This window comes from Triturus cristatus, chromosome 10, assembly GCF_964204655.1.
Source record: "Triturus cristatus chromosome 10, aTriCri1.1, whole genome shotgun sequence".
Classification (NCBI taxonomy): Eukaryota; Metazoa; Chordata; class Amphibia; order Caudata; family Salamandridae; genus Triturus; species Triturus cristatus.
The window spans coordinates 854,572,279-854,599,543 of NC_140593.1; the positions used below are offsets into that span (position 1 = coordinate 854,572,279).

Here is a 27,265-nt window from a genome sequence, read left to right on the forward strand (position 1 = left end):
TAGAGTTCAATGTCCGTGTGTACTGCCTACTCCCAGCTACCTCTCTGTCTTCCTTATGTAAATTAAAATTCGCAAGGGGGGACCAATGACAATCTGCTCCTCCCACATAACCAGGAAGCCCTGTTGAACATGTCTGCCTGTGTTGTTGCAGGGACAGTGCCTTCTCCGCCCAAAAGGTGGCAGGAGAGCCTCACAACAAAGATGGGATCAACTGCTTAATGAGAAACCAGCACGGCAGTTTGTGTGATGGAGTGCAAATTTAACAGAAGGTGTGCCTGAGGTGTCCCTTCCAGGAATACATGGAATTGTGATTGAGGGCCCAGCCTGATCGTTGGTGGATTTCTCGTCATATGTTACAGGTCCGTGCAAAGATTGTGGTGTGTGGGGAATGCACTGCAAAAAACAGGACGATTTAAGGGTGTAAAAGAAACCTGTCAGAAGTGGGATTTGAACCCACGCCTCCATGAGGAGACCAGAAGTCTCAGTTGCACTGAAGATCAAGCTCTCTTGAGTCTGGCGCCTTAGACCACTCGGCCATCCTGACAGCCCTGGGTGTGCACAGATCTGACTCTTCTGACTGCACCTGCCAATGTTTGCACTTACAACGTTCACAGCAATGTCACAAGTGTAAAGACCCCACAATACAACATGGCATGACAAAAAAAAAGCTAGGCACAAGAGCGACCACTGATGGATGCGGATTACTTTGTTTCGTCTTGCAAAAGTAAAGGAAGTTTCCCACGGGTCGCTGGGTTCAAGGACCGCCTCTTCTTAAGCTTGCATTGAGATAATAAGGTTTTAGAGGGTGCACATAAAAGCAGCTCATGCACAGTGTTTCTGCCCGGTCTCGAACCGGGGACCTTTCGCGTGTTAGGCGAACGTGATGACCACTACACTACAGAAACTCACTTGCTGTGTTTTACTGTTAGAGCAAGGTTCCTCTCAAGGATTCTCTCTACTTCTATTCTGCTGTATCAGCAGCCACTCAGAAAGCGAGGAGCAAGTGTGAAAACTGCAGAGATATCAGCCAACATGCTTGCAATTAGACGTATTAAAAATTGACTTATGCAGGCATCGACAGACAAATATCTGATGCCTAAATGCCAGCAAGTACAGCTTGGGAAAGCATCACCTGGGACACACACAGACTAAGCATGAAGGCAGAAAAAGCATGGTGATCCATGTTTCTTATGAGGTTCAAAATATTTTGTGCAACAATGCGGCGAGTGTAATGAGAAATAGTCAGGCATTGTGAGTTTTGAGTAGGATTCGTATGTTTACCTCTGAAAAAGGGCTCGTCCGGGATTTGAACCCGGGACCTCTCGCACCCTAAGCGAGAATCATACCCCTAGACCAACGAGCCGAGGCACACAAGAGTCGCTTTTTGCACCGGCTCCGGGGGTTATTGGCAGCGAGTTAGTGAATGCTTCACCCAAAGCAAGCAACTGCACATGCTGCTCTCTTCTGCAATATGGTTGCTGTCTTTTCCATGGCCGTCATCGAACAAGAAATGAAAATGCCTCTATCCTTCAGGCATTTTGTTTGTTCTAGGTGTATGCTCTCGGTGAGGTCAATAAAACCATTTCTGCTCTCATGCCTTGCTTTCATGAAGTAGGCCCAACCTTCAGTACACAAGGACGTGCAAACGAATAGCGCAATCTATCGTCACTTCTCTTTTTGAGCTGTCACTGATGCCCCTGGAGCACAGTACGTCACGCTGGTGAGGGATAGACAGCTTCCATTATCTCAGCTTTCCTATAAGTTGAGAGAGTAAATGCAAACTGTGTGAAAAACAGAAAGCTGCTGTTTCTGCCCAGCCTCGAACCAGGGACCTTTCGCGTGTAAAGCGAACGTGATAACCACTACACTACAGAAACAGACACGCTTGCAGGAATCTTCTTGGCATGTAGTGGGCTGGAATGCACAGACCAAGGGCCAATGTCAATGAAGCTCAAAGTTGGACCCTCCTTACCCGATCTCTTTCTTTGGAAGAAAGGAACGAGGACCACTTTTATTCCAAAAGGCGATTTTAAAACCATACCTGAAACCACACTAGAAAAACACTTTGCATTTAATTTTCCTACACTGATGGTCCACCCCAGAAAAGCAGTTGCAAAGAAGTCCGGCACTGAAATTCTATACGCCAAAAGTGGGAAATAGCGTAGAGGGAAAGGAACTTTATCACCATACACGGCGTCTTATAGCATTGAAAAGAAGAAATGGCCCTATATAATAAGCAGCCTAAAAATAATTCCATAGCATGGGATCGTCCGGGATTTGAACCCGGGACCTCTCGCACCCGAAGCGCGAATCATACCCCTAGACCAACGAGCCTGATTCCCCAGTCAGCATTTTAAGCAATTTCTGATGCGTCTTTCAGAAACAAAGCAGGGCTATTTGGTTGCTCTCTCTCTATGTGAACCACACAATGTCATGTTTTCTCTCAAGGTGTTGTTTTTTTCACTCTTGCAAGGAAGGGATCAGTCAATATCCTAGCTGCCAGAGAGCAGAAAAAAGGCGCTGGTGAGAACTGCTGGCACTTTCTGGCACTTGTACTCCTCTGCAAGTCCTGGACACTTGCCCCATAGACTTCCACCCCAGATGCAAGGGAGGGCCTGCCAATTCTTGCTCCTAAGACAGAGGCATTTGATTCTTGGATTCAAACACGCTCACTCAGCGCTCGATCAGGCTCGATCAGGCGAGATTTATATGAGTGGCTCGCAGGACTGAAACACTAACCTGGGAGCCCCAGGGTGGCTGAATTCCCAGGATGGCCATTTTTGGGCAAGTCACCTCCTTTCCTCCTGCCTCAATCTAGAATTGGCTGCAAATCACAAGATAGAGTTCAATGTCCGTGTGTACTGCCTACTCCCAGCTACCTCTCTGTCTTCCTTATGTAAATTAAAATTCGCAAGTGGGGACCAATGACAATCTGCTCCTCCCACATAACCAGGAAGCCCTGTTGAACATGTCTGCCTGTGTTGTTGCAGGGACAGTGCCTTCTCCGCCCAAAAGGTGGCAGGAGAGCCTCACAACAGAGATGGGATCAACTGCTTAATGAGAAACCAGCACGGCAGTTTGTGTGATGGAGTGCAAATTTAACAGAAGGTGTGCCTGAGGTGTCCCTTCCAGGAATACATGGAATTGTGATTGAGGGCCCAGCCTGATCGTTGGTGGATTTCTCGTCATATGTTACAGGTCCGTGCAAAGATTGTGGTGTGTGGGGAATGCACTGCAAAAAACAGGACGATTTAAGGGTGTAAAAGAAACCTGTCAGAAGTGGGATTTGAACACACGCCTCCATGAGGAGACCAGAAGTCTCAGTTGCACTGAAGATCAAGCTCTCTTGAGTCTGGCGCCTTAGACCACTCGGCCATCCTGACAGCCCTGGGCGTGCACAGATCTGACTCTTCTGACTGCACCTGCCAATGTTTGCACTTACAACGTTCACAGCAATGTCACAAGTGTAAAGACCCCACAATACAACATGGCATGACAAAAAAAAAGCTAGGCACAAGAGCGACCACTGATGGATGCGGATTACTTTGTTTCGTCTTGCAAAAGTAAAGGAAGTTTCCCACGGCTCGCTGGGTTCAAGGACTGCCTCTTCTTAAGCTTGCATTGAGATAATAAGGTTTTAGAGAGTGCACATAAAAGCAGCTCATGCACAGTGTTTCTGCCCGGTCTCGAACCGGGGACCTTTCGCGTGTTAGGCGAACGTGATGACCACTACACTACAGAAACTCACTTGCTGTGTTTTACTGTTAGAGCAAGGTTCCTCTCAAGGATTCTCTCTACTTCTATTCTGCTGTATCAGCAGCCACTCAGAAAGCGAGGAGCAAGTGTGAAAACTGCAGAGATATCAGCCAACATGCTTGCAATTAGACGTATTAAAAATTGACTTATGCAGGCATCGACAGACAAATATCTGATGCCTAAATGCCAGCAAGTACAGCTTGGGAAAGCATCACCTGGGACACACACAGACTAAGCATGAAGGCAGAAAAAGCATGGTGATCCATGTTTCTTATGAGGTTCAAAATATTTTGTGCAACAATGCGGCGAGTGTAATGAGAAATAGTCAGGCATTGTGAGTTTTGAGTAGGATTCGTATGTTTACCTCTGAAAAAGGGCTCGTCCGGGATTTGAACCCGGGACCTCTCGCACCCTAAGCGAGAATCATACCCCTAGACCAACGAGCCGAGGCACACAAGAGTCGCTTTTCGCACCGGCTCCGGGGGTTATTGGCAGCGAGTTAGTGAATGCTTCACCCAAAGCAAGCAACTGCACATGCTGCTCTCTTCTGCAATATGGTTGCTGTCTTTTCCATGGCCGTCATCGAACAAGAAATGAAAATGCCTCTATCCTTCAGACATTTTGTTTGTTCTAGGTGTATGCTCTCGGTGAGGTCAATAAAACCATTTCTGCTCTCATGCCTTGCTTTCATGAAGTAGGCCCAACCTTCAGTACACAAGGACGTGCAAACGAATAGCACAAACTATCGTCACTTCTCTTTTTGAGCTGTCACTGATGCCCCTGGAGCACAGTACATCACGCTGGTGAGGGATAGACAGCTTCCATTATCTCAGCTTTCCTATAAGTTGAGAGAGTAAATGCAAACTGTGTGAAAAACAGAAAGCTGCTGTTTCTGCCCTGTCTTGAACCAGGGACCTTTCGCGTGTAAAGCGAACGTGATAACCACTACACTACAGAAACAGACACGCTTGCAGGAATCTTCTTGGCATGTAGTGGGCTGGAATGCACAGACCAAGGGCCAATGTCCATGAAGCTCAAAGTTGGACCCTCCTTACCCGATCTCTTTCTTTGGAAGAAAGGAACGAGGACCACTTTTATTCCAAAAGGCGATTTTAAAACCATACCTGAAACCACACTAGAAAAACACTTTGCATTTAATTTTCCTACACTGATGGTCCACCCCAGAAAAGCAGTTGCAAAGAAGTCCGGCACTGAAATTCTATACGCCAAAAGTGGGAAATAGCGTAGAGGGAAAGGAACTTTATCACCATACACGGCGTCTTATAGCATTGAAAAGAAGAAATGGCCCTATATAATAAGCAGCCTAAAAATAATTCCACAGCATGGGCTTGTCCGGGATTTGAACCCGGGACCTCTCGCACCCGAAGCGAGAATCATAGCCCTAGACCAACGAGCCTGATTCCCCAGTCGGCATTTTAAGCAATTTCTGATGCGTATTTCAGAAACAAAGCAGGGCTATTTGGCTGCTCTCTCTCTATGTGAACCACACAAAGTCATGTTTTCTCTCAAGGTGTTGTTTTTTTCACTCTTGCAAGGAAGGGATCAGTCGATATCCTAGCTGCCAGAGAGCAGAAAAAAGGCGCTGATGAGAACTGCAGGCACTTTCTGGCACTTGTACTCCTCTGCAAGTCCTGGACACTTGCCCCATAGACTTCCACCCCAGATGCAAGGGAGGGCCTGCCAATTCTTGCTCCTAAGACAGAGGCATTTGATTCTTGGATTCAAACACGCTCACTCAGCGCTCGATCAGGCTCGATCAGGCGAGATTTATATGAGTGGCTCGCAGGACTGAAACACTAACCTGGGAGCCCCAGGGTGGCTGAATTCCCAGGATGGTCATTTTTGGGCAAGTCACCTCCTTTCCTCCTGCCTCAATTTAGAATTGGCTGCAAATCACAAGATAGAGTTCAATGTCCGTGTGTACTGCCTACTCCCAGCTACCTCTCTGTCTTCCTTATGTAAATTAAAATTCGCAAGGGGGGACCAATGACAATCTGCTCCTCCCACATAACCAGGAAGCCCTGTTGAACATGTCTGCCTGTGTTGTTGCAGGGACAGTGCCTTCTCCGCCCAAAAGGTGGCAGGAGAGCCTCACAACAAAGATGGGATCAACTGCTTAATGAGAAACCAGCACGGCAGTTTGTGTGATGGAGTGCAAATTTAACAGAAGGTGTGCCTGAGGTGTCCCTTCCAGGAATACATGGAATTGTGATTGAGGGCCCAGCCTGATCGTTGGTGGATTTCTCGTCATATGTTACAGGTCCGTGCAAAGATTGTGGTGTGTGGGGAATGCACTGCAAAAAACAGGACGATTTAAGGGTGTAAAAGAAACCTGTCAGAAGTGGGATTTGAACCCACGCCTCCATGAGGAGACCAGAAGTCTCAGTTGCACTGAAGATCAAGCTCTCTTGAGTCTGGCGCCTTAGACCACTCGGCCATCCTGACAGCCCTGGGTGTGCACAGATCTGACTCTTCTGACTGCACCTGCCAATGTTTGCACTTACAACGTTCACAGCAATGTCACAAGTGTAAAGACCCCACAATACAACATGGCATGACAAAAAAAAAGCTAGGCACAAGAGCGACCACTGATGGATGCGGATTACTTTGTTTCGTCTTGCAAAAGTAAAGGAAGTTTCCCACGGGTCGCTGGGTTCAAGGACCGCCTCTTCTTAAGCTTGCATTGAGATAATAAGGTTTTAGAGGGTGCACATAAAAGCAGCTCATGCACAGTGTTTCTGCCCGGTCTCGAACCGGGGACCTTTCGCGTGTTAGGCGAACGTGATGACCACTACACTACAGAAACTCACTTGCTGTGTTTTACTGTTAGAGCAAGGTTCCTCTCAAGGATTCTCTCTACTTCTATTCTGCTGTATCAGCAGCCACTCAGAAAGCGAGGAGCAAGTGTGAAAACTGCAGAGATATCAGCCAACATGCTTGCAATTAGACGTATTAAAAATTGACTTATGCAGGCATCGACAGACAAATATCTGATGCCTAAATGCCAGCAAGTACAGCTTGGGAAAGCATCACCTGGGACACACACAGACTAAGCATGAAGGCAGAAAAAGCATGGTGATCCATGTTTCTTATGAGGTTCAAAATATTTTGTGCAACAATGCGGCGAGTGTAATGAGAAATAGTCAGGCATTGTGAGTTTTGAGTAGGATTCGTATGTTTACCTCTGAAAAAGGGCTCGTCCGGGATTTGAACCCGGGACCTCTCGCACCCTAAGCGAGAATCATACCCCTAGACCAACGAGCCGAGGCACACAAGAGTCGCTTTTTGCACCGGCTCCGGGGGTTATTGGCAGCGAGTTAGTGAATGCTTCACCCAAAGCAAGCAACTGCACATGCTGCTCTCTTCTGCAATATGGTTGCTGTCTTTTCCATGGCCGTCATCGAACAAGAAATGAAAATGCCTCTATCCTTCAGGCATTTTGTTTGTTCTAGGTGTATGCTCTCGGTGAGGTCAATAAAACCATTTCTGCTCTCATGCCTTGCTTTCATGAAGTAGGCCCAACCTTCAGTACACAAGGACGTGCAAACGAATAGCGCAATCTATCGTCACTTCTCTTTTTGAGCTGTCACTGATGCCCCTGGAGCACAGTACGTCACGCTGGTGAGGGATAGACAGCTTCCATTATCTCAGCTTTCCTATAAGTTGAGAGAGTAAATGCAAACTGTGTGAAAAACAGAAAGCTGCTGTTTCTGCCCAGCCTCGAACCAGGGACCTTTCGCGTGTAAAGCGAACGTGATAACCACTACACTACAGAAACAGACACGCTTGCAGGAATCTTCTTGGCATGTAGTGGGCTGGAATGCACAGACCAAGGGCCAATGTCAATGAAGCTCAAAGTTGGACCCTCCTTACCCGATCTCTTTCTTTGGAAGAAAGGAACGAGGACCACTTTTATTCCAAAAGGCGATTTTAAAACCATACCTGAAACCACACTAGAAAAACACTTTGCATTTAATTTTCCTACACTGATGGTCCACCCCAGAAAAGCAGTTGCAAAGAAGTCCGGCACTGAAATTCTATACGCCAAAAGTGGGAAATAGCGTAGAGGGAAAGGAACTTTATCACCATACACGGCGTCTTATAGCATTGAAAAGAAGAAATGGCCCTATATAATAAGCAGCCTAAAAATAATTCCATAGCATGGGATCGTCCGGGATTTGAACCCGGGACCTCTCGCACCCGAAGCGCGAATCATACCCCTAGACCAACGAGCCTGATTCCCCAGTCAGCATTTTAAGCAATTTCTGATGCGTCTTTCAGAAACAAAGCAGGGCTATTTGGTTGCTCTCTCTCTATGTGAACCACACAATGTCATGTTTTCTCTCAAGGTGTTGTTTTTTTCACTCTTGCAAGGAAGGGATCAGTCGATATCCTAGCTGCCAGAGAGCAGAAAAAAGGCGCTGGTGAGAACTGCTGGCACTTTCTGGCACTTGTACTCCTCTGCAAGTCCTGGACACTTGCCCCATAGACTTCCACCCCAGATGCAAGGGAGGGCCTGCCAATTCTTGCTCCTAAGACAGAGGCATTTGATTCTTGGATTCAAACACGCTCACTCAGCGCTCGATCAGGCTCGATCAGGCGAGATTTATATGAGTGGCTCGCAGGACTGAAACACTAACCTGGGAGCCCCAGGGTGGCTGAATTCCCAGGATGGCCATTTTTGGGCAAGTCACCTCCTTTCCTCCTGCCTCAATCTAGAATTGGCTGCAAATCACAAGATAGAGTTCAATGTCCGTGTGTACTGCCTACTCCCAGCTACCTCTCTGTCTTCCTTATGTAAATTAAAATTCGCAAGGGGGGACCAATGACAATCTGCTCCTCCCACATAACCAGGAAGCCCTGTTGAACATGTCTGCCTGTGTTGTTGCAGGGACAGTGCCTTCTCCGCCCAAAAGGTGGCAGGAGAGCCTCACAACAAAGATGGGATCAACTGCTTAATGAGAAACCAGCACGGCAGTTTGTGTGATGGAGTGCAAATTTAACGGAAGGTGTGCCTGAGGTATCCCTTCCAGAAATACATGGAATTGTGATTGAGGGCCCAGGCTGATCGTTGGTGGATTTCTCGTCATATGTTACAGGTCCGTGCAAAGATTGTGGTGTGTGGGGAATGCACTGCAAAAAACAGGACGATTTAAGGGTGTAAAAGAAACCTGTCAGAAGTGGGATTTGAACCCACGCCTCCATGAGGAGACCAGAAGTCTCAGTTGCACTGAAGATCAAGCTCTCTTGAGTCTGGCGCCTTAGACCACTCGGCCATCCTGACAGCCCTGGGTGTGCACAGATCTGACTCTTCTGACTGCACCTGCCAATGTTTGCACTTACAACGTTCACAGCAATGTCACAAGTGTAAAGACCCCACAATACAACATGGCATGACAAAAAAAAAGCTAGGCACAAGAGCGACCACTGATGGATGCGGATTACTTTGTTTCGTCTTGCAAAAGTAAAGGAAGTTTCCCACGGCTCGCTGGGTTCAAGGACCGCCTCTTCTTAAGCTTGCATTGAGATAATAAGGTTTTAGAGGGTGCACATAAAAGCAGCTCATGCACAGTGTTTCTGCCCGGTCTCGAACCGGGGACCTTTCGCGTGTTAAGCGAACGTGATGACCACTACACTACAGAAACTCACTTGCTGTGTTCTACTGTTAGAGCAAGGTTCCTCTCAAGGATTCTCTCTACTTCTATTCTGCTGTATCAGCAGCCACTCAGAAAGCGAGGAGCAAGTGTGAAAACTGCAGAGATATCAGCCAACATGCTTGCAATTAGACGTATTAAAAATTGACTTATGCAGGCATCGACAGACAAATATCTGATGCCTAAATGCCAGCAAGTACAGCTTGGGAAAGCATCACCTGGGACACACACAGACTAAGCATGAAGGCAGAAAAAGCATGGTGATCCATGTTTCTTATGAGGTTCAAAATATTTTGTGCAACAATGCGGCGAGTGTAATGAGAAATAGTCAGGCATTGTGAGTTTTGAGTAGGATTCGTATGTTTACCTCTGAAAAAGGGCTCGTCCGGGATTTGAACCCGGGACCTCTCGCACCCTAAGCGAGAATCATACCCCTAGACCAACGAGCCGAGGCACACAAGAGTCGCTTTTCGCACCGGCTCCGGGGGTTATTGGCAGCGAGTTAGTGAATGCTTCACCCAAAGCAAGCAACTGCACATGCTGCTCTCTTCTGCAATATGGTTGCTGTCTTTTCCATGGCCGTCATCGAACAAGAAATGAAAATGCCTCTATCCTTCAGACATTTTGTTTGTTCTAGGTGTATGCTCTCGGTGAGGTCAATAAAACCATTTCTGCTCTCATGCCTTGCTTTCATGAAGTAGGCCCAACCTTCAGTACACAAGGACGTGCAAACGAATAGCGCAATCTATCGTCACTTCTCTTTTTGAGCTGTCACTGATGCCCCTGGAGCACAGTACGTCACGCTGGTGAGGGATAGACAGCTTCCATTATCTCAGCTTTCCTATAAGTTGAGAGAGTAAATGCAAACTGTGTGAAAAACAGAAAGCTGCTGTTTCTGCCCGGTCTCGAACCAGGGACCTTTCGCGAGTAAAGCGAACGTGATAACCACTACACTACAGAAACAGACACGCTTGCAGCAATCTTCTTGGCATGTAGTGGGCTGGAATGCACAGACCAAGGGTCAATGTCAATGAAGCTCAAAGTTGGACCCTCCTTACCCGATCTCTTTCTTTGGAAGAAAGGAACGAGGACCACTTTTTTTCCAAAAGGCGATTTTAAAACCATACCTGAAACCACACTAGAAAAACACTTTGCATTTAATTTTCCTACACTGATGGTCCACCCCAGAAAAGCAGTTGCAAAGAAGTCCGGCACTGAAATTCTATACGCCAAAAGTGGGAAATAGCGTAGAGGGAAAGGAACTTTATCACCATACACGGCGTCTTATAGCATTGAAAAGAAGAAATGGCCCTATATAATAAGCAGCCTAAAAATAATTCCACAGCATGGGCTCGTCCGGGATTTGAACCCGGGACCTCTCGCACCCGAAGCGCGAATCATACCCCTAGACCAACGAGCCTGATTCCCCAGTCAGCATTTTAAGCAATTTCTGATGCGTCTTTCAGAAACAAAGCAGGGCTATTTGGCTGCTCTCTCTCTATGTGAACCACACAAAGTCATGTTTTCTCTCAAGGTGTTGTTTTTTTCACTCTTGCAAGGAAGGGATCAGTCGATATCCTAGCTGCCAGAGAGCAGAAAAAAGGCGCTGATGAGAACTGCAGGCACTTTCTGGCACTTGTACTCCTCTGCAAGCCGTGGACACTTGCCCCATAGACTTCCACCCCAGATGCAAGGGAGGGCCTGCCAATTCTTGCTCCTAAGACAGAGGCATTTGATTCTTGGATTCAAACACGCTCACTCAGCGCTCGATCAGGCTCGATCAGGCGAGATTTATATGAGTGGCTCGCAGGACTGAAACACTAACCTGGGAGCCCCAGGGTGGCTGAATTCCCAGGATGGCCATTTTTGGGCAAGTCACCTCCTTTCCTCCTGCCTCAATCTAGAATTGGCTGCAAATCACAAGATAGAGTTCAATGTCTGTGTGTACTGCCTACTCCCAGCTACCTCTCTGTCTTCCTTATGTAAATTAAATTCGCAAGGGGGGACCAATGACAATCTGCTCCTCCCACATAACCAGGAAGCCCTGTTGAACATGTCTGCCTGTGTTGTTGCCGGGACAGTGCCTTCTCCGCCCAAAAGGTGGCAGGAGAGCCTCACAACAAAGATGGGATCAACTGCTTAATGAGAAACCAGCACGGCAGTTTGTGTGATGGAGTGCAAATTTAACGGAAGGTGTGCCTGAGGTATCCCTTCCAGAAATACATGGAATTGTGATTGAGGGCCCAGCCTGATCGTTGGTGGATTTCTCGTCATATGTTACAGGTCCGTGCAAAGATTGTGGTGTGTGGGGAATGCACTGCAAAAAACAGGACGATTTAAGGGTGTAAAAGAAACCTGTCAGAAGTGGGATTTGAACCCACGCCTCCATGAGGAGACCAGAAGTCTCAGTTGCACTGAAGATCAAGCTCTCTTGAGTCTGGCGCCTTAGACCACTCGGCCATCCTGACAGCCCTGGGTGTGCACAGATCTGACTCTTCTGACTGCACCTGCCAATGTTTGCACTTACAACGTTCACAGCAATGTCACAAGTGTAAAGACCCCACAATACAACATGGCATGACAAAAAAAAAGCTAGGCACAAGAGCGACCACTGATGGATGCGGATTACTTTGTTTCGTCTTGCAAAAGTAAAGGAAGTTTCCCACGGCTCGCTGGGTTCAAGGACCGCCTCTTCTTAAGCTTGCATTGAGATAATAAGGTTTTAGAGGGTGCACATAAAAGCAGCTCATGCACTGTGTTTCTGCCCGGTCTCGAACCGGGGACCTTTCGCGTGTTAGGCGAACGTGATGACCACTACACTACAGAAACTCACTTGTTGTGTTTTACTGTTAGAGCAAGGTTCCTCTCAAGGATTCTCTCTACTTCTATTCTGCTGTATCAGCAGCCACTCAGAAAGCGAGGAGCAAGTGTGAAAACTGCAGAGATATCAGCCAACATGCTTGCAATTAGACGTATTAAAAATTGACTTATGCAGGCATCGACAGACAAATATCTGATGCCTAAATGCCAGCAAGTACAGCTTGGGAAAGCATCACCTGGGACACACACAGACTAAGCATGAAGGCAGAAAAAGCATGGTGATCCATGTTTCTTATGAGGTTCAAAATATTTTGTGCAACAATGCGGCGAGTGTAATGAGAAATAGTCAGGCATTGTGAGTTTTGAGTAGGATTCGTATGTTTACCTCTGAAAAAGGGCTCGTCCGGGATTTGAACCCGGGACCTCTCGCACCCTAAGCGAGAATCATACCCCTAGACCAACGAGCCGAGGCACACAAGAGTTGCCTTTCGCACCGGCTCCAGGGGTTATTGGCAGCGAGTTAGTGAATGCTTCACCCAAAGCAAGCAACTGTACATGTTGCTCTCTTCTGCAATATGGTTGCTGTCTTTTCCATGGCCGTCATCGAACAAGAAATGAAAATGCCTCTATCCTTCAGACATTTTGTTTGTTCTAGGTGTATGCTCTCGGTGAGGTCAATAAAACCATTTCTGCTCTCATGCCTTGCTTTCATGAAGTAGGCCCAACCTTCAGTACACAAGGACGTGCAAACGAATAGCGCAAACTATCGTCACTTCTCTTTTTGAGCTGTCACTGATGCCCCTGGAGCACAGTACGTCACGCTGGTGAGGGATAGACAGCTTCCATTATCTCAGCTTTCCTATAAGTTGAGAGAGTAAATGCAAACTGTGTGAAAAACAGAAAGCTGCTGTTTCTGCCCGGTCTCGAACCAGGGACCTTTCGCGTGTAAAGCGAACGTGATAACCACTACACTACAGAAACAGACACGTTTGCAGGAATCTTCTTGACATGTAGTGGGCTGGAATGCACAGACCAAGGGCCAATGTCCATGAAGCTCAAAGTTGGACCCTCCTTACCCGATCTCTTTCTTTGGAAGAAAGGAACGAGGACCACTTTTATTCCAAAAGGCGATTTTAAAATCATACCTGAAACCACACTAGAAAAACACTTTGCATTTAATTTTCCTACACTGATGGTCCACCCCAGAAAAGCAGTTGCAAAGAAGTCCGGCACTGAAATTCTATACGCCAAAAGTGGGAAATAGCATAGAGGGAAAGGAACTTTCTCACCATACACGGCGTCTTATAGCATTGAAAAGAAGAAATGGCCCTATATAATAAGCAGCCTAAAAATAATTCCATAGCATGGGCTCGTCCGGGATTTGAACACGGGACCTCTCGCACCCGAAGCGAGAATCATACCCCTAGACCAACGAGCCTGATTCCCCAGTCGGCATTTTAAGCAATTTCTGATGCGTCTTTCAGAAACAAAGCAGGGCTATTTGGCTGCTCTCTCTCTATGTGAACCACACAAAGTCATGTTTTCTCTCAAGGTGTTGTTTTTTTCACTCTTGCAAGGAAGGGATCAGTCGATATCCTAGCTGCCAGAGAGCAGAAAAAAGGCGCTGATGAGAACTGCAGGCACTTTCTGGCACTTGTACTCCTCTGCAAGTCCTGGACACTTGCCCCATAGACTTCCACCCCAGATGCAAGGGAGGGCCTGCCAATTCTTGCTCCTAAGACAGAGGCATTTGATTCTTGGATTCAAACACGCTCACTCAGCGCTCGATCAGGCTCGATCAGGCGAGATTTATATGAGTGGCTCGCAGGACTGAAACACTAACCTGGGAGCCCCAGGGTGGCTGAATTCCCAGGATGGCCATTTTTGGGCAAGTCACCTCCTTTCCTCCTGCCTCAATCTAGAATTGGCTGCAAATCACAAGATAGAGTTCAATGTCCGTGTGTACTGCCTACTCCCAGCTACCTCTCTGTCTTCCTTATGTAAATTAAAATTCGCAAGTGGGGACCAATGACAATCTGCTCCTCCCACATAACCAGGAAGCCCTGTTGAACATGTCTGCCTGTGTTGTTGCAGGGACAGTGCCTTCTCCGCCCAAAAGGTGGCAGGAGAGCCTCACAACAAAGATGGGATCAACTGCTTAATGAGAAACCAGCACGGCAGTTTGTGTGATGGAGTGCAAATTTAACAGAAGGTGTGCCTGAGGTGTCCCTTCCAGGAATACATGGAATTGTGATTGAGGGCCCAGCCTGATCGTTGGTGGATTTCTCGTCATATGTTACAGGTCCGTGCAAAGATTGTGGTGTGTGGGGAATGCACTGCAAAAAACAGGACGATTTAAGGGTGTAAAAGAAACCTGTCAGAAGTGGGATTTGAACCCACGCCTCCATGAGGAGACCAGAAGTCTCAGTTGCACTGAAGATCAAGCTCTCTTGAGTCTGGCGCCTTAGACCACTCGGCCATCCTGACAGCCCTGGGTGTGCACAGATCTGACTCTTCTGACTGCACCTGCCAATGTTTGCACTTACAACGTTCACAGCAATGTCACAAGTGTAAAGACCCCACAATACAACATGGCATGACAAAAAAAAAGCTAGGCACAAGAGCGACCACTGATGGATGCGGATTACTTTGTTTCGTCTTGCAAAAGTAAAGGAAGTTTCCCACGGCTCGCTGGGTTCAAGGACCGCCTCTTCTTAAGCTTGCATTGAGATAAGGTTTTAGAGAGTGCACATAAAAGCAGCTTATGCACAGTGTTTCTGCCCGGTCTCGAACCGGGGACCTTTCGCGTGTTAGGCGAACGTGATGACCACTACAGTACAGAAACTCACTTGCTGTGTTTTGCTGTTAGAGCAAGGTTCCTCTCAAGGATTCTCTCTACTTCTATTCTGCTGTATCAGCAGCCACTCAGAAAGCGAGGAGCAAGTGTGAAAACTGCAGAGATATCAGCCAACATGCTTGCAATTAGACGTATTAAAAATTGACTTATGCAGGCATCGACAGACAAATATCTGATGCCTAAATGCCAGCAAGTACAGCTTGGGAAAGCATCACCTGGGACACACACAGACTAAGCATGAAGGCAGAAAAAGCATGGTGATCCATGTTTCTTATGAGGTTCAAAATATTTTGTGCAACAATGCGGCGAGTGTAATGAGAAATAGTCAGGCATTGTGAGTTTTGAGTAGGATTCGTATGTTTACCTCTGAAAAAGGGCTCGTCCGGGATTTGAACCCGGGACCTCTCGCACCCTAAGCGAGAATCATACCCCTAGACCAACGAGCCGAGGCACACAAGAGTCGCCTTTCGCACCGGCTCCGGGGGTTATTGGCAGCGAGTTAGTGAATGCTTCACCCAAAGCAAGCAACTGCACATGTTGCTCTCTTCTGCAATATGGTTGCTGTCTTTTCCATGGCCGTCATCTAACAAGAAATGAAAATGCCTCTATCCTTCAGACATTTTGTTTGTTCTAGGTGTATGCTCTCGGTGAGGTCAATAAAACCATTTCTGCTCTCATGCCTTGCTTTCATGAAGTAGGCCCAACCTTCAGTACACAAGGACGTGCAAACGAATAGCGCAATCTATCGTCACTTCTCTTTTTGAGCTGTCACTGATGACCCTGGAGCACAGTACGTCACGCTGGTGAGGGATAGACAGCTTCCATTATCTCAGCTTTCCTATAAGTTGAGAGAGTAAATGCAAACTGTGTGAAAAACAGAAAGCTGCTGTTTCTGCACGGTCTCGAACCAGGGACCTTTCGCGAGTAAAGCGAACGTGATAACCACTACACTACAGAAACAGACACGCTTGCAGCAATCTTCTTGGCATGTAGTGGGCTGGAATGCACAGACCAAGGGTCAATGTCAATGAAGCTCAAAGTTGGACCCTCCTTACCCGATCTCTTTCTTTGGAAGAAAGGAACGAGGACCACTTTTATTCCAAAAGGCGATTTTAAAACCATACCTGAAACCACACTAGAAAAACACTTTGCATTTAATTTTCCTACACTGATGGTCCACCCCAGAAAAGCAGTTGCAAAGAAGTCCGGCACTGAAATTCTATACGCCAAAAGTGGGAAATAGCGTAGAGGGAAAGGAACTTTATCACCATACACGGCGTCTTATAGCATTGAAAAGAAGAAATGGCCCTATATAATAAGCAGCCTAAAAATAATTCCACAGCATGGGCTCGTCCGGGATTTGAACCCGGGACCTCTCGCACCCGAAGCGCGAATCATACCCCTAGACCAACGAGCCTGATTCCCCAGTCAGCATTTTAAGCAATTTCTGATGCGTCTTTCAGAAACAAAGCAGGGCTATTTGGCTGCTCTCTCTCTATGTGAACCACACAAAGTCATGTTTTCTCTCAAGGTGTTGTTTTTTTCACTCTTGCAAGGAAGGGATCAGTCGATATCCTAGCTGCCAGAGAGCAGAAAAAAGGCGCTGATGAGAACTGCAGGCACCCTCTGGCACTTGTACTCCTCTGCAAGTCGTGGACACTTGCCCCATAGACTTCCACCCCAGATGCAAGGGAGGGCCTGCCAATTCTTGCTCCTAAGACAGAGGCATTTGATTCTTGGATTCAAACACGCTCACTCAGCGCTCGATCAGGCGAGATCAGGCGAGATTTATATGAGTGGCTCGCAGGACTGAAACACTAACCTGGGAGCCCCAGGGTGGCTGAATTCCCAGGATGGCCATTTTTGGGCAAGTCACCTCCTTTCCTCCTGCCTCAATCTAGAATTGGCTGCAAATCACAAGATAGAGTTCAATGTCTGTGTGTACTGCCTACTCCCAGCTACCTCTCTGTCTTCCTTATGTAAATTAAAATTCGCAAGGGGGGACCAATGACAATCTGCTCCTCCCACATAACCAGGAAGCCCTGTTGAACATGTCTGCCTGTGTTGTTGCAGGGACAGTGCCTTCTCCGCCCAAAAGGTGGCAGGAGAGCCTCACAACAAAGATGGGATCAACTGCTTAATGAGAAACCAGCACGGCAGTTTGTGTGATGGAGTGCAAATTTAACGGAAGGTGTGCCTGAGGTATCCCTTCCAGAAATACATGGAATTGTGATTGAGGGCCCAGCCTGATCGCTGGTGGATTTCTCGTCATATGTTACAGGTCCGTGCAAAGATTGTGGTGTGTGGGGAATGCACTGCAAAAAACAGGACGATTTAAGGGTGTAAAAGAAACCTGTCAGAAGTGGGATTTGAACCCACGCCTCCATGAGGAGACCAGAAGTCTCAGTTGCACTGAAGATCAAGCTCTCTTGAGTCTGGCGCCTTAGACCACTCGGCCATCCTGACAGCCCTGGGTGTGCACAGATCTGACTCTTCTGACTGCACCTGCCAATGGTTGCACTTACAACGTTCACAGCAATGTCACAAGTGTAAAGACCCCACAATTCAACATGGCATGACAAAAAAAAAGCTAGGCACAAGAGCGACCACTGATGGATGCGGATTACTTTGTTTCGTCTTGCAAAAGTAAAGGAAGTTTCCCACGGCTCGCTGGGTTCAAGGACCGCCTCTTCTTAAGCTTGCATTGAGATAATAAGGTTTTAGAGGGTGCACATAAAAGCAGCTCATGCACAGTGTTTCTGCCCGGTCTCGAACCGGGGACCTTTCGCGTATTAGGCGAACGTGATGACCACTACACTACAGAAACTCACTTGTTGTGTTTTACTGTTAGAGCAAGGTTCCTCTCAAGGATTCTCTCTACTTCTATTCTGCTGTATCAGCAGCCACTCAGAAAGCGAGGAGCAAGTGTGAAAACTGCAGAGATATCAGCCAACATGCTTGCAATTAGACGTATTAAAAATTGACTTATGCAGGCATCGACAGACAAATATCTGATGCCTAAATGCCAGCAAGTACAGCTTGGGAAAGCATCACCTGGGACACACACAGACTAAGCATGAAGGCAGAAAAAGCATGGTGATCCATGTTTCTTATGAGGTTCAAAATATTTTGTGCAACAATGCGGCGAGTGTAATGAGAAATAGTCAGGCATTGTGAGTTTTGAGTAGGATTCGTATGTTTACCTCTGAAAAAGGGCTCGTCCGGGATTTGAACCCGGGACCTCTCGCACCCTAAGCGAGAATCATACCCCTAGACCAACGAGCCGAGGCACACAAGAGTTGCCTTTCGCACCGGCTCCAGGGGTTATTGGCAGCGAGTTAGTGAATGCTTCACCCAAAGCAAGCAACTGTACATGTTGCTCTCTTCTGCAATATGGTTGCTGTCTTTTCCATGGCCGTCATCGAACAAGAAATGAAAATGCCTCTATCCTTCAGACATTTTGTTTGTTCTAGGTGTATGCTCTCGGTGAGGTCAATAAAACCATTTCTGCTCTCATGCCTTGCTTTCATGAAGTAGGCCCAACCTTCAGTACACAAGGACGTGCAAACGAATAGCGCAAACTATCGTCACTTCTCTTTTTGAGCTGTCACTGATGCCCCTGGAGCACAGTACGTCACGCTGGTGAGGGATAGACAGCTTCCATTATCTCAGCTTTCCTATAAGTTGAGAGAGTAAATGCAAACTGTGTGAAAAACAGAAAGCTGCTGTTTCTGCCCGGTCTCGAACCAGGGACCTTTCGCGTGTAAAGCGAACGTGATAACCACTACACTACAGAAACAGACACGTTTGCAGGAATCTTCTTGACATGTAGTGGGCTGGAATGCACAGACCAAGGGCCAATGTCCATGAAGCTCAAAGTTGGACCCTCCTTACCCGATCTCTTTCTTTGGAAGAAAGGAACGAGGACCACTTTTATTCCAAAAGGCGATTTTAAAATCATACCTGAAACCACACTAGAAAAACACTTTGCATTTAATTTTCCTACACTGATGGTCCACCCCAGAAAAGCAGTTGCAAAGAAGTCCGGCACTGAAATTCTATACGCCAAAAGTGGGAAATAGCATAGAGGGAAAGGAACTTTCTCACCATACACGGCGTCTTATAGCATTGAAAAGAAGAAATGGCCCTATATAATAAGCAGCCTAAAAATAATTCCATAGCATGGGCTCGTCCGGGATTTGAACACGGGACCTCTCGCACCCGAAGCGAGAATCATACCCCTAGACCAACGAGCCTGATTCCCCAGTCGGCATTTTAAGCAATTTCTGATGCGTCTTTCAGAAACAAAGCAGGGCTATTTGGCTGCTCTCTCTCTATGTGAACCACACAAAGTCATGTTTTCTCTCAAGGTGTTGTTTTTTTCACTCTTGCAAGGAAGGGATCAGTCGATATCCTAGCTGCCAGAGAGCAGAAAAAAGGCGCTGATGAGAACTGCAGGCACTTTCTGGCACTTGTACTCCTCTGCAAGTCCTGGACACTTGCCCCATAGACTTCCACCCCAGATGCAAGGGAGGGCCTGCCAATTCTTGCTCCTAAGACTGAGGCATTTGATTCTTGGATTCAAACACGCTCACTCAGCGCTCGATCAGGCTCGATCAGGCGAGATTTATATGAGTGGCTCGCAGGACTGAAACACTAACCTGGGAGCCCCAGGGTGGCTGAATTCCCAGGATGGCCATTTTTGGGCAAGTCACCTCCTTTCCTCCTGCCTCAATCTAGAATTGGCTGCAAATCACAAGATAGAGTTTAATGTCCGTGTGTACTGCCTACTCCCAGCTACCTCTCTGTCTTCCTTATGTAAATTAAAATTCGCAAGTGGGGACCAATGACAATCTGCTCCTCCCACATAACCAGGAAGCCCTGTTGAACATGTCTGCCTGTGTTGTTGCAGGGACAGTGCCTTCTCCGCCCAAAAGGTGGCAGGAGAGCCTCACAACAAAGATGGGATCAACTGCTTAATGAGAAACCAGCACGGCAGTTTGTGTGATGGAGTGCAAATTTAACAGAAGGTGTGCCTGAGGTGTCCCTTCCAGGAATACATGGAATTGTGATTGAGGGCCCAGCCTGATCGTTGGTGGATTTCTCGTCATATGTTACAGGTCCGTGCAAAGATTGTGGTGTGTGGGGAATGCACTGCAAAAAACAGGACGATTTAAGGGTGTAAAAGAAACCTGTCAGAAGTGGGATTTGAACCCACACCTCCATGAGGAGACCAGAAGTCTCAGTTGCACTGAAGATCAAGCTCTCTAGAGTCTGGCGCCTTAGACCACTCGGCCATCCTGACAGCCCTGGGTGTGCACAGATCTGACTCTTCTGACTGCACCTGCCAATGTTTGCACTTACAACGTTCACAGCAATGTCACAAGTGTAAAGACCCCACAATACAACATGGCATGACAAAAAAAAAGCTAGGCACAAGAGCGACCACTGATGGATGCGGATTACTTTGTTTCGTCTTGCAAAAGTAAAGGAAGTTTCCCACGGCTCGCTGGGTTCAAGGACCGCCTCTTCTTAAGCTTGCATTGAGATAAGGTTTTAGAGAGTGCACATAAAAGCAGCTCATGCACAGTGTTTCTGCCCGGTCTCGAACCGGGGACCTTTCGCGTGTTAGGCGAACGTGATGACCACTACAGTACAGAAACTCACTTGCTGTGTTTTGCTGTTAGAGCAAGGTTCCTCTCAAGGATTCTCTCTACTTCTATTCTGCTGTATCAGCAGCCACTCAGAAAGCGAGGAGCAAGTGTGAAAACTGCAGAGATATCAGCCAACATGCTTGCAATTAGACGTATTAAAAATTGACTTATGCAGGCATCGACAGACAAATATCTGATGCCTAAATGCCAGCAAGTACAGCTTGGGAAAGCATCACCTGGGACACACACAGACTAAGCATGAAGGCAGAAAAAGCATGGTGATCCATGTTTCTTATGAGGTTCAAAATATTTTGTGCAACAATGCGGCGAGTGTAATGAGAAATAGTCAGGCATTGTGAGTTTTGAGTAGGATTCGTATGTTTACCTCTGAAAAAGGGCTCGTCCGGGATTTGAACCCAGGACCTCTCGCACCCTAAGCGAGAATCATACCCCTAGACCAACGAGCCGAGGCACACAAGAGTCGCCTTTCGCACCGGCTCCGGGGGTTATTGGCAGCGAGTTAGTGAATGCTTCACCCAAAGCAAGCAACTGCACATGTTGCTCTCTCCTGCAATATGGTTGCTGTCTTTTCCATGGCCGTCATCTAACAAGAAATGAAAATGCCTCTATCCTTCAGACATTTTGTTTGTTCTAGGTGTATGCTCTCGGTGAGGTCAATAAAACCATTTCTGCTCTCATGCCTTGCTTTCATGAAGTAGGCCCAACCTTCAGTACACAAGGACGTGCAAACGAATAGCGCAATCTATCGTCACTTCTCTTTTTGAGCTGTCACTGATGACCCTGGAGCACAGTACGTCATGCTGGTGAGGGATAGACAGCTTCCATTATCTCAGCTTTCCTATAAGTTGAGAGAGTAAATGCAAACTGTGTGAAAAACAGAAAGCTGCTGTTTCTGCACGGTCTCGAACCAGGGACCTTTCGCGAGTAAAGCGAACGTGATAACCACTACACTACAGAAACAGACACGCTTGCAGCAATCTTCTTGGCATGTAGTGGGCTGGAATGCACAGACCAAGGGTCAATGTCAATGAAGCTCAAAGTTGGACCCTCCTTACCCGATCTCTTTCTTTGGAAGAAAGGAACGAGGACCACTTTTATTCCAAAAGGCGATTTTAAAACCATACCTGAAACCACACTAGAAAAACACTTTGCATTTAATTTTCCTACACTGATGGTCCACCCCAGAAAAGCAGTTGCAAAGAAGTCCGGCACTGAAATTCTATACGCCAAAAGTGGGAAATAGCGTAGAGGGAAAGGAACTTTATCACCATACACGGCGTCTTATAGCATTGAAAAGAAGAAATGGCCCTATATAATAAGCAGCCTAAAAATAATTCCACAGCATGGGCTCGTCCGGGATTTGAACCCGGGACCTCTCGCACCCGAAGCGCGAATCATACCCCTAGACCAACGAGCCTGATTCCCCAGTCAGCATTTTAAGCAATTTCTGATGCGTCTTTCAGAAACAAAGCAGGGCTATTTGGCTGCTCTCTCTCTATGTGAACCACACAAAGTCATGTTTTCTCTCAAGGTGTTGTTTTTTTCACTCTTGCAAGGAAGGGATCAGTCGATATCCTAGCTGCCAGAGAGCAGAAAAAAGGCGCTGATGAGAACTGCAGGCACCCTCTGGCACTTGTACTCCTCTGCAAGTCGTGGACACTTGCCCCATAGACTTCCACCCCAGATGCAAGGGAGGGCCTGCCAATTCTTGCTCCTAAGACAGAGGCATTTGATTCTTGGATTCAAACACGCTCACTCAGCGCTCGATCAGGCGAGATCAGGCGAGATTTATATGAGTGGCTCGCAGGACTGAAACACTAACCTGGGAGCCCCAGGGTGGCTGAATTCCCAGGATGGCCATTTTTGGGCAAGTCACCTCCTTTCCTCCTGCCTCAATCTAGAATTGGCTGCAAATCACAAGATAGAGTTCAATGTCTGTGTGTACTGCCTACTCCCAGCTACCTCTCTGTCTTCCTTATGTAAATTAAAATTCGCAAGGGGGGACCAATGACAATCTGCTCCTCCCACATAACCAGGAAGCCCTGTTGAACATGTCTGCCTGTGTTGTTGCAGGGACAGTGCCTTCTCCGCCCAAAAGGTGGCAGGAGAGCCTCACAACAAAGATGGGATCAACTGCTTAATGAGAAACCAGCACGGCAGTTTGTGTGATGGAGTGCAAATTTAACGGAAGGTGTGCCTGAGGTATCCCTTCCAGAAATACATGGAATTGTGATTGAGGGCCCAGCCTGATCGCTGGTGGATTTCTCGTCATATGTTACAGGTCCGTGCAAAGATTGTGGTGTGTGGGGAATGCACTGCAAAAAACAGGACGATTTAAGGGTGTAAAAGAAACCTGTCAGAAGTGGGATTTGAACCCACGCCTCCATGAGGAGACCAGAAGTCTCAGTTGCACTGAAGATCAAGCTCTCTTGAGTCTGGCGCCTTAGACCACTCGGCCATCCTGACAGCCCTGGGTGTGCACAGATCTGACTCTTCTGACTGCACCTGCCAATGGTTGCACTTACAACGTTCACAGCAATGTCACAAGTGTAAAGACCCCACAATTCAACATGGCATGACAAAAAAAAAGCTAGGCACAAGAGCGACCACTGATGGATGCGGATTACTTTGTTTCGTCTTGCAAAAGTAAAGGAAGTTTCCCACGGCTCGCTGGGTTCAAGGACCGCCTCTTCTTAAGCTTGCATTGAGATAATAAGGTTTTAGAGGGTGCACATAAAAGCAGCTCATGCACAGTGTTTCTGCCCGGTCTCGAACCGGGGACCTTTCGCGTATTAGGCGAACGTGATGACCACTACACTACAGAAACTCACTTTTTGTGTTTTACTGTTAGAGCAAGGTTCCTCTCAAGGATTCTCTCTACTTCTATTCTGCTGTATCAGCAGCCACTCAGAAAGCGAGGAGCAAGTGTGAAAACTGCAGAGATATTAGCCAACATGCTTGCAATTAGACGTATTAAAAATTGACTTATGCAGGCATCGACAGACAAATATCTGATGCCTAAATGCCAGCAAGTACAGCTTGGGAAAGCATCTCCTGGGACACACACAGACTAAGCATGAAGGCAGAAAAAGCATGGTGATCCATGTTTCTTATGAGGTTCAAAATATTTTGTGCAACAATGCGGCGAGTCTAATGAGAAATAGTCAGGCATTGTGAGTTTTGAGTAGGATTCGTATGTTTACCTCTGAAAAAGGGCTCGTCCGGGATTTGAACCCGGGACCTCTTGCACCCTAAGCGAGAATCATACCCCTAGACCAACGAGCCGAGGCACACAAGAGTCGCCTTTCTCACCGGCTCCGGGGGTTATTGGCAGTGAGTTAGTGAATGCTTCACCCAAAGCAAGCAACTGCACATGTTGCTCTCTTCTGCAATATGGTTGCTGTCTTTTCCATGGCCGTCATCGAACAAGAAATGAAAATGCCTCTATCCTTCAGACATTTTGTTTGTTCTAGGTGTATGCTCTCGGTGAGGTCAATAAAACCATTTCTGCTCTCATGCCTTGCTTTCATGAAGTAGGCCCAACCTTCAGTACACAAGGACGTGCAAACGAATAGCGCAAACTATCGTCACTTCTCTTTTTGAGCTGTCACTGATGCCCCTGGAGCACAGTACGTCACGCTGGTGAGGGATAGCCATCTTCCATTATCTCAGCTTTCCTATAAGTTGAGAGAGTAAATGCAAACTGTGTGAAAAACAGAAAGCTGCTGTTTCTGCCCGGTCTCGAACCAGGGACCTTTCGCGTGTAAAGCGAACGTGATAACCACTACACTACAGAAACAGACACGCTTGCAGGAATCTTCTTGACATGTAGTGGGCTGGAATGCACAGACCAAGGGCCAATGTCCATGAAGCTCAAAGTTGGACCCTCCTTACCCGATCTCTTTCTTTGGAAGAAAGGAACGAGGACCACTTTTATTCCAAAAGGCGATTTTAAAACCATACCTGAAACCACACTAGAAAAACACTTTGCATTTAATTTTCCTACACTGATGGTCCACCCCAGAAAAGCAGTTGCAAAGAAGTCCGGCACTGAAATTCTCTACGCCAAAAGTGGGAAATAGCATAGAGGGAAAGGAACTTTCTCACCATACACGGCGTCTTATAGCATTGAAAAGAAGAAATGGCCCTATATAATAAGCAGCCTAAAAATAATTCCACAGCATGGGCTCGTCCGGGATTTGAACACGGGACCTCTCGCACCCGAAGCAAGAATCATACCCCTAGACCAACGAGCCTGATTCCCCAGTCGGCATTTTAAGCAATTTCTGATGCGTCTTTCAGAAACAAAGCAGGGCTATTTGGCTGCTCTCTCTCTATGTGAACCACACAAAGTCATGTTTTCTCTCAAGGTGTTGTTTTTTTCACTCTTGCAAGGAAGGGATCAGTCGATATCCTAGCTGCCAGAGAGCAGAAAAAAGGCGCTGATGAGAACTGCAGGCACTTTCTGGCACTTGTACTCCTCTGCAAGTCCTGGACACTTGCCCCATAGACTTCCACCCCAGATGCAAGGGAGGGCCTGCCAATTCTTGCTCCTAAGACAGAGGCATTTGATTCTTGGATTCAAACACGCTCACTCAGCGCTCGATCAGGCTCGATCAGGCGAGATTTATATGAGTGGCTCGCAGGACTGAAACACTAACCTGGGAGCCCCAGGGTGGCTGAATTCCCAGGATGGCCATTTTTGGGCAAGTCACCTCCTTTCCTCCTGCCTCAATCTAGAATTGGCTGCAAATCACAAGATAGAGTTCAATGTCCGTGTGTACTGCCTACTCCCAGCTACTTCTCTGTCTTCCTTATGTAAATTAAAATTCGCAAGTGGGGACCAATGACAATCTGCTCCTCCCACATAACCAGGAAGCCCTGTTGAACATGTCTGCCTGTGTTGTTGCAGGGACAGTGCCTTCTCCGCCCAAAAGGTGGCAGGAGAGCCTCACAACAAAGATGGGATCAACTGCTTAATGAGAAACCAGCACGGCAGTTTGTGTGATGGAGTGCAAATTTAACAGAAGGTGTGCCTGAGGTGTCCCTTCCAGGAATACATGGAATTGTGATTGAGGGCCCAGCCTGATCGTTGGTGGATTTCTCGTCATATGTTACAGGTCCGTGCAAAGATTGTGGTGTGTGGGGAATGCACTGCAAAAAACAGGACGATTTAAGGGTGTAAAAGAAACCTGTCAGAAGTGGGATTTGAACCCACGCCTCCATGAGGAGACCAGAAGTCTCAGTTGCACTGAAGATCAAGCTCTCTTGAGTCTGGCGCCTTAGACCACTCGGCCATCCTGACAGCCCTGGGTGTGCACAGATCTGACTCTTCTGACTGCACCTGCCAATGTTTGCACTTACAACGTTCACAGCAATGTCACAAGTGTAAAGACCCCACAATACAACATGCATTACAAAAAAAAAGCTAGGCACAAGAGCGACCACTGATGGATGCGGATTACTTTGTTTCGTCTTGCAAAAGTAAAGGAAGTTTCCCACGGCTCGCTGGGTTCAAGGACCGCCTCTTCTTAAGCTTGCATTGAGATAATAAGGTTTTAGAGAGTGCACATAAAAGCAGCTCATGCACAGTGTTTCTGCCCGGTCTCGAACCGGGGACCTTTCGCGTGTTAGGCGAACGTGATGACCACTACACTACAGAAACTCACTTGCTGTGTTTTACTGTTAGAGCAAGGTTCCTCTCAAGGATTCTCTCTACTTCTATTCTGCTGTATCAGCAGCCACTCAGAAAGCGAGGAGCAAGTGTGAAAACTGCAGAGATATCAGCCAACATGCTTGCAATTAGACGTATTAAAAATTGACTTATGCAGGCATCGACAGACAAATATCTGATGCCTAAATGCCAGCAAGTACAGCTTGGGAAAGCATCACCTGGGACACACACAGACTAAGCATGAAGGCAGAAAAAGCATGGTGATCCATGTTTCTTATGAGGTTCAAAATATTTTGTGCAACAATGCGGCGAGTGTAATGAGAAATAGTCAGGCATTGTGAGTTTTGAGTAGGATTCGTATGTTTACCTCTGAAAAAGGGCTCGTCCGGGATTTGAACCCGGGACCTCTCGCACCCTAAGCGAGAATCATACCCCTAGACCAACGAGCCGAGGCACATAAGAGTCGCCTTTCGCACCGGCTCAGGGGGTTATTGGCAGCGAGTTAGTGAATGCTTCACCCAAAGCAAGCAACTGCACATGTTGCTCTCTTCTGCAATATGGTTGCTGTCTTTTCCATGGCCGTCATCGAACAAGAAATGAAAATGCCTCTATCCTTCAGACATTTTGTTTGTTCTAGGTGTATGCTCTCGGTGAGGTCAATAAAACCATTTCTGCTCTCATGCCTTGCTTTCATGAAGTAGGCCCAACCTTCAGTACACAAGGACGTGCAAACGAATAGCGCAATCTATCGTCACTTCTCTTTTTGAGCTGTCACTGATGACCCTGGAGCACAGTACGTCACGCTGGT

At 47.1% G+C, this 27,265-nt stretch overlaps 27 non-coding genes across 27 annotated transcripts; all 27 read right to left on the reverse strand.

Annotated features, from left to right (window-relative positions):
* Nucleotides 1-432: 432 nt before the first annotated feature.
* Nucleotides 433-544, reverse strand: TRNAL-CAA (transfer RNA leucine (anticodon CAA)). Its single transcript has 2 exons — nucleotides 507-544; nucleotides 433-478 (listed from the first exon to the last, which is right to left on the reverse strand). It is a non-coding gene; the product is annotated as a tRNA-Leu (tRNA).
* A 288-nt stretch (nucleotides 545-832) lies between these two features.
* On the reverse strand, nucleotides 833-905 carry TRNAV-AAC (transfer RNA valine (anticodon AAC)). The gene has a single exon. It is a non-coding gene; the product is annotated as a tRNA-Val (tRNA).
* A 386-nt stretch (nucleotides 906-1,291) lies between these two features.
* On the reverse strand, nucleotides 1,292-1,363 carry TRNAP-AGG (transfer RNA proline (anticodon AGG)). The gene has a single exon. It is a non-coding gene; the product is annotated as a tRNA-Pro (tRNA).
* Nucleotides 1,364-3,671: 2,308 nt separating this feature from the next.
* Nucleotides 3,672-3,744, reverse strand: TRNAV-AAC (transfer RNA valine (anticodon AAC)). Its single transcript has one exon. It is a non-coding gene; the product is annotated as a tRNA-Val (tRNA).
* Nucleotides 3,745-4,130: 386 nt separating this feature from the next.
* On the reverse strand, nucleotides 4,131-4,202 carry TRNAP-AGG (transfer RNA proline (anticodon AGG)). Its single transcript has one exon. It is a non-coding gene; the product is annotated as a tRNA-Pro (tRNA).
* Nucleotides 4,203-6,110: 1,908 nt separating this feature from the next.
* On the reverse strand, nucleotides 6,111-6,222 carry TRNAL-CAA (transfer RNA leucine (anticodon CAA)). Its single transcript has 2 exons — nucleotides 6,185-6,222; nucleotides 6,111-6,156 (listed from the first exon to the last, which is right to left on the reverse strand). It is a non-coding gene; the product is annotated as a tRNA-Leu (tRNA).
* Nucleotides 6,223-6,510: 288 nt separating this feature from the next.
* TRNAV-AAC (transfer RNA valine (anticodon AAC)) lies at nucleotides 6,511-6,583 on the reverse strand. The gene has a single exon. It is a non-coding gene; the product is annotated as a tRNA-Val (tRNA).
* Nucleotides 6,584-6,969: 386 nt separating this feature from the next.
* On the reverse strand, nucleotides 6,970-7,041 carry TRNAP-AGG (transfer RNA proline (anticodon AGG)). Its single transcript has one exon. It is a non-coding gene; the product is annotated as a tRNA-Pro (tRNA).
* A 1,908-nt stretch (nucleotides 7,042-8,949) lies between these two features.
* Nucleotides 8,950-9,061, reverse strand: TRNAL-CAA (transfer RNA leucine (anticodon CAA)). Its single transcript has 2 exons — nucleotides 9,024-9,061; nucleotides 8,950-8,995 (listed from the first exon to the last, which is right to left on the reverse strand). It is a non-coding gene; the product is annotated as a tRNA-Leu (tRNA).
* A 288-nt stretch (nucleotides 9,062-9,349) lies between these two features.
* On the reverse strand, nucleotides 9,350-9,422 carry TRNAV-AAC (transfer RNA valine (anticodon AAC)). Its single transcript has one exon. It is a non-coding gene; the product is annotated as a tRNA-Val (tRNA).
* A 386-nt stretch (nucleotides 9,423-9,808) lies between these two features.
* On the reverse strand, nucleotides 9,809-9,880 carry TRNAP-AGG (transfer RNA proline (anticodon AGG)). The gene has a single exon. It is a non-coding gene; the product is annotated as a tRNA-Pro (tRNA).
* Nucleotides 9,881-10,321: 441 nt separating this feature from the next.
* TRNAV-UAC (transfer RNA valine (anticodon UAC)) lies at nucleotides 10,322-10,394 on the reverse strand. The gene has a single exon. It is a non-coding gene; the product is annotated as a tRNA-Val (tRNA).
* A 1,393-nt stretch (nucleotides 10,395-11,787) lies between these two features.
* Nucleotides 11,788-11,899, reverse strand: TRNAL-CAA (transfer RNA leucine (anticodon CAA)). The gene is made up of 2 exons: nucleotides 11,862-11,899; nucleotides 11,788-11,833 (listed from the first exon to the last, which is right to left on the reverse strand). It is a non-coding gene; the product is annotated as a tRNA-Leu (tRNA).
* A 288-nt stretch (nucleotides 11,900-12,187) lies between these two features.
* Nucleotides 12,188-12,260, reverse strand: TRNAV-AAC (transfer RNA valine (anticodon AAC)). Its single transcript has one exon. It is a non-coding gene; the product is annotated as a tRNA-Val (tRNA).
* Nucleotides 12,261-12,646: 386 nt separating this feature from the next.
* On the reverse strand, nucleotides 12,647-12,718 carry TRNAP-AGG (transfer RNA proline (anticodon AGG)). The gene has a single exon. It is a non-coding gene; the product is annotated as a tRNA-Pro (tRNA).
* Nucleotides 12,719-13,159: 441 nt separating this feature from the next.
* Nucleotides 13,160-13,232, reverse strand: TRNAV-UAC (transfer RNA valine (anticodon UAC)). The gene has a single exon. It is a non-coding gene; the product is annotated as a tRNA-Val (tRNA).
* A 1,394-nt stretch (nucleotides 13,233-14,626) lies between these two features.
* Nucleotides 14,627-14,738, reverse strand: TRNAL-CAA (transfer RNA leucine (anticodon CAA)). Its single transcript has 2 exons — nucleotides 14,701-14,738; nucleotides 14,627-14,672 (listed from the first exon to the last, which is right to left on the reverse strand). It is a non-coding gene; the product is annotated as a tRNA-Leu (tRNA).
* Nucleotides 14,739-15,482: 744 nt separating this feature from the next.
* Nucleotides 15,483-15,554, reverse strand: TRNAP-AGG (transfer RNA proline (anticodon AGG)). Its single transcript has one exon. It is a non-coding gene; the product is annotated as a tRNA-Pro (tRNA).
* A 1,908-nt stretch (nucleotides 15,555-17,462) lies between these two features.
* On the reverse strand, nucleotides 17,463-17,574 carry TRNAL-CAA (transfer RNA leucine (anticodon CAA)). The gene is made up of 2 exons: nucleotides 17,537-17,574; nucleotides 17,463-17,508 (listed from the first exon to the last, which is right to left on the reverse strand). It is a non-coding gene; the product is annotated as a tRNA-Leu (tRNA).
* A 747-nt stretch (nucleotides 17,575-18,321) lies between these two features.
* Nucleotides 18,322-18,393, reverse strand: TRNAP-AGG (transfer RNA proline (anticodon AGG)). The gene has a single exon. It is a non-coding gene; the product is annotated as a tRNA-Pro (tRNA).
* A 441-nt stretch (nucleotides 18,394-18,834) lies between these two features.
* TRNAV-UAC (transfer RNA valine (anticodon UAC)) lies at nucleotides 18,835-18,907 on the reverse strand. Its single transcript has one exon. It is a non-coding gene; the product is annotated as a tRNA-Val (tRNA).
* Nucleotides 18,908-21,157: 2,250 nt separating this feature from the next.
* TRNAP-AGG (transfer RNA proline (anticodon AGG)) lies at nucleotides 21,158-21,229 on the reverse strand. Its single transcript has one exon. It is a non-coding gene; the product is annotated as a tRNA-Pro (tRNA).
* Nucleotides 21,230-23,137: 1,908 nt separating this feature from the next.
* Nucleotides 23,138-23,249, reverse strand: TRNAL-CAA (transfer RNA leucine (anticodon CAA)). Its single transcript has 2 exons — nucleotides 23,212-23,249; nucleotides 23,138-23,183 (listed from the first exon to the last, which is right to left on the reverse strand). It is a non-coding gene; the product is annotated as a tRNA-Leu (tRNA).
* A 1,260-nt stretch (nucleotides 23,250-24,509) lies between these two features.
* TRNAV-UAC (transfer RNA valine (anticodon UAC)) lies at nucleotides 24,510-24,582 on the reverse strand. The gene has a single exon. It is a non-coding gene; the product is annotated as a tRNA-Val (tRNA).
* A 1,394-nt stretch (nucleotides 24,583-25,976) lies between these two features.
* Nucleotides 25,977-26,088, reverse strand: TRNAL-CAA (transfer RNA leucine (anticodon CAA)). Its single transcript has 2 exons — nucleotides 26,051-26,088; nucleotides 25,977-26,022 (listed from the first exon to the last, which is right to left on the reverse strand). It is a non-coding gene; the product is annotated as a tRNA-Leu (tRNA).
* Nucleotides 26,089-26,375: 287 nt separating this feature from the next.
* Nucleotides 26,376-26,448, reverse strand: TRNAV-AAC (transfer RNA valine (anticodon AAC)). The gene has a single exon. It is a non-coding gene; the product is annotated as a tRNA-Val (tRNA).
* Nucleotides 26,449-26,834: 386 nt separating this feature from the next.
* On the reverse strand, nucleotides 26,835-26,906 carry TRNAP-AGG (transfer RNA proline (anticodon AGG)). The gene has a single exon. It is a non-coding gene; the product is annotated as a tRNA-Pro (tRNA).
* Between the last annotated feature and the right edge of the window lie 359 nt (nucleotides 26,907-27,265).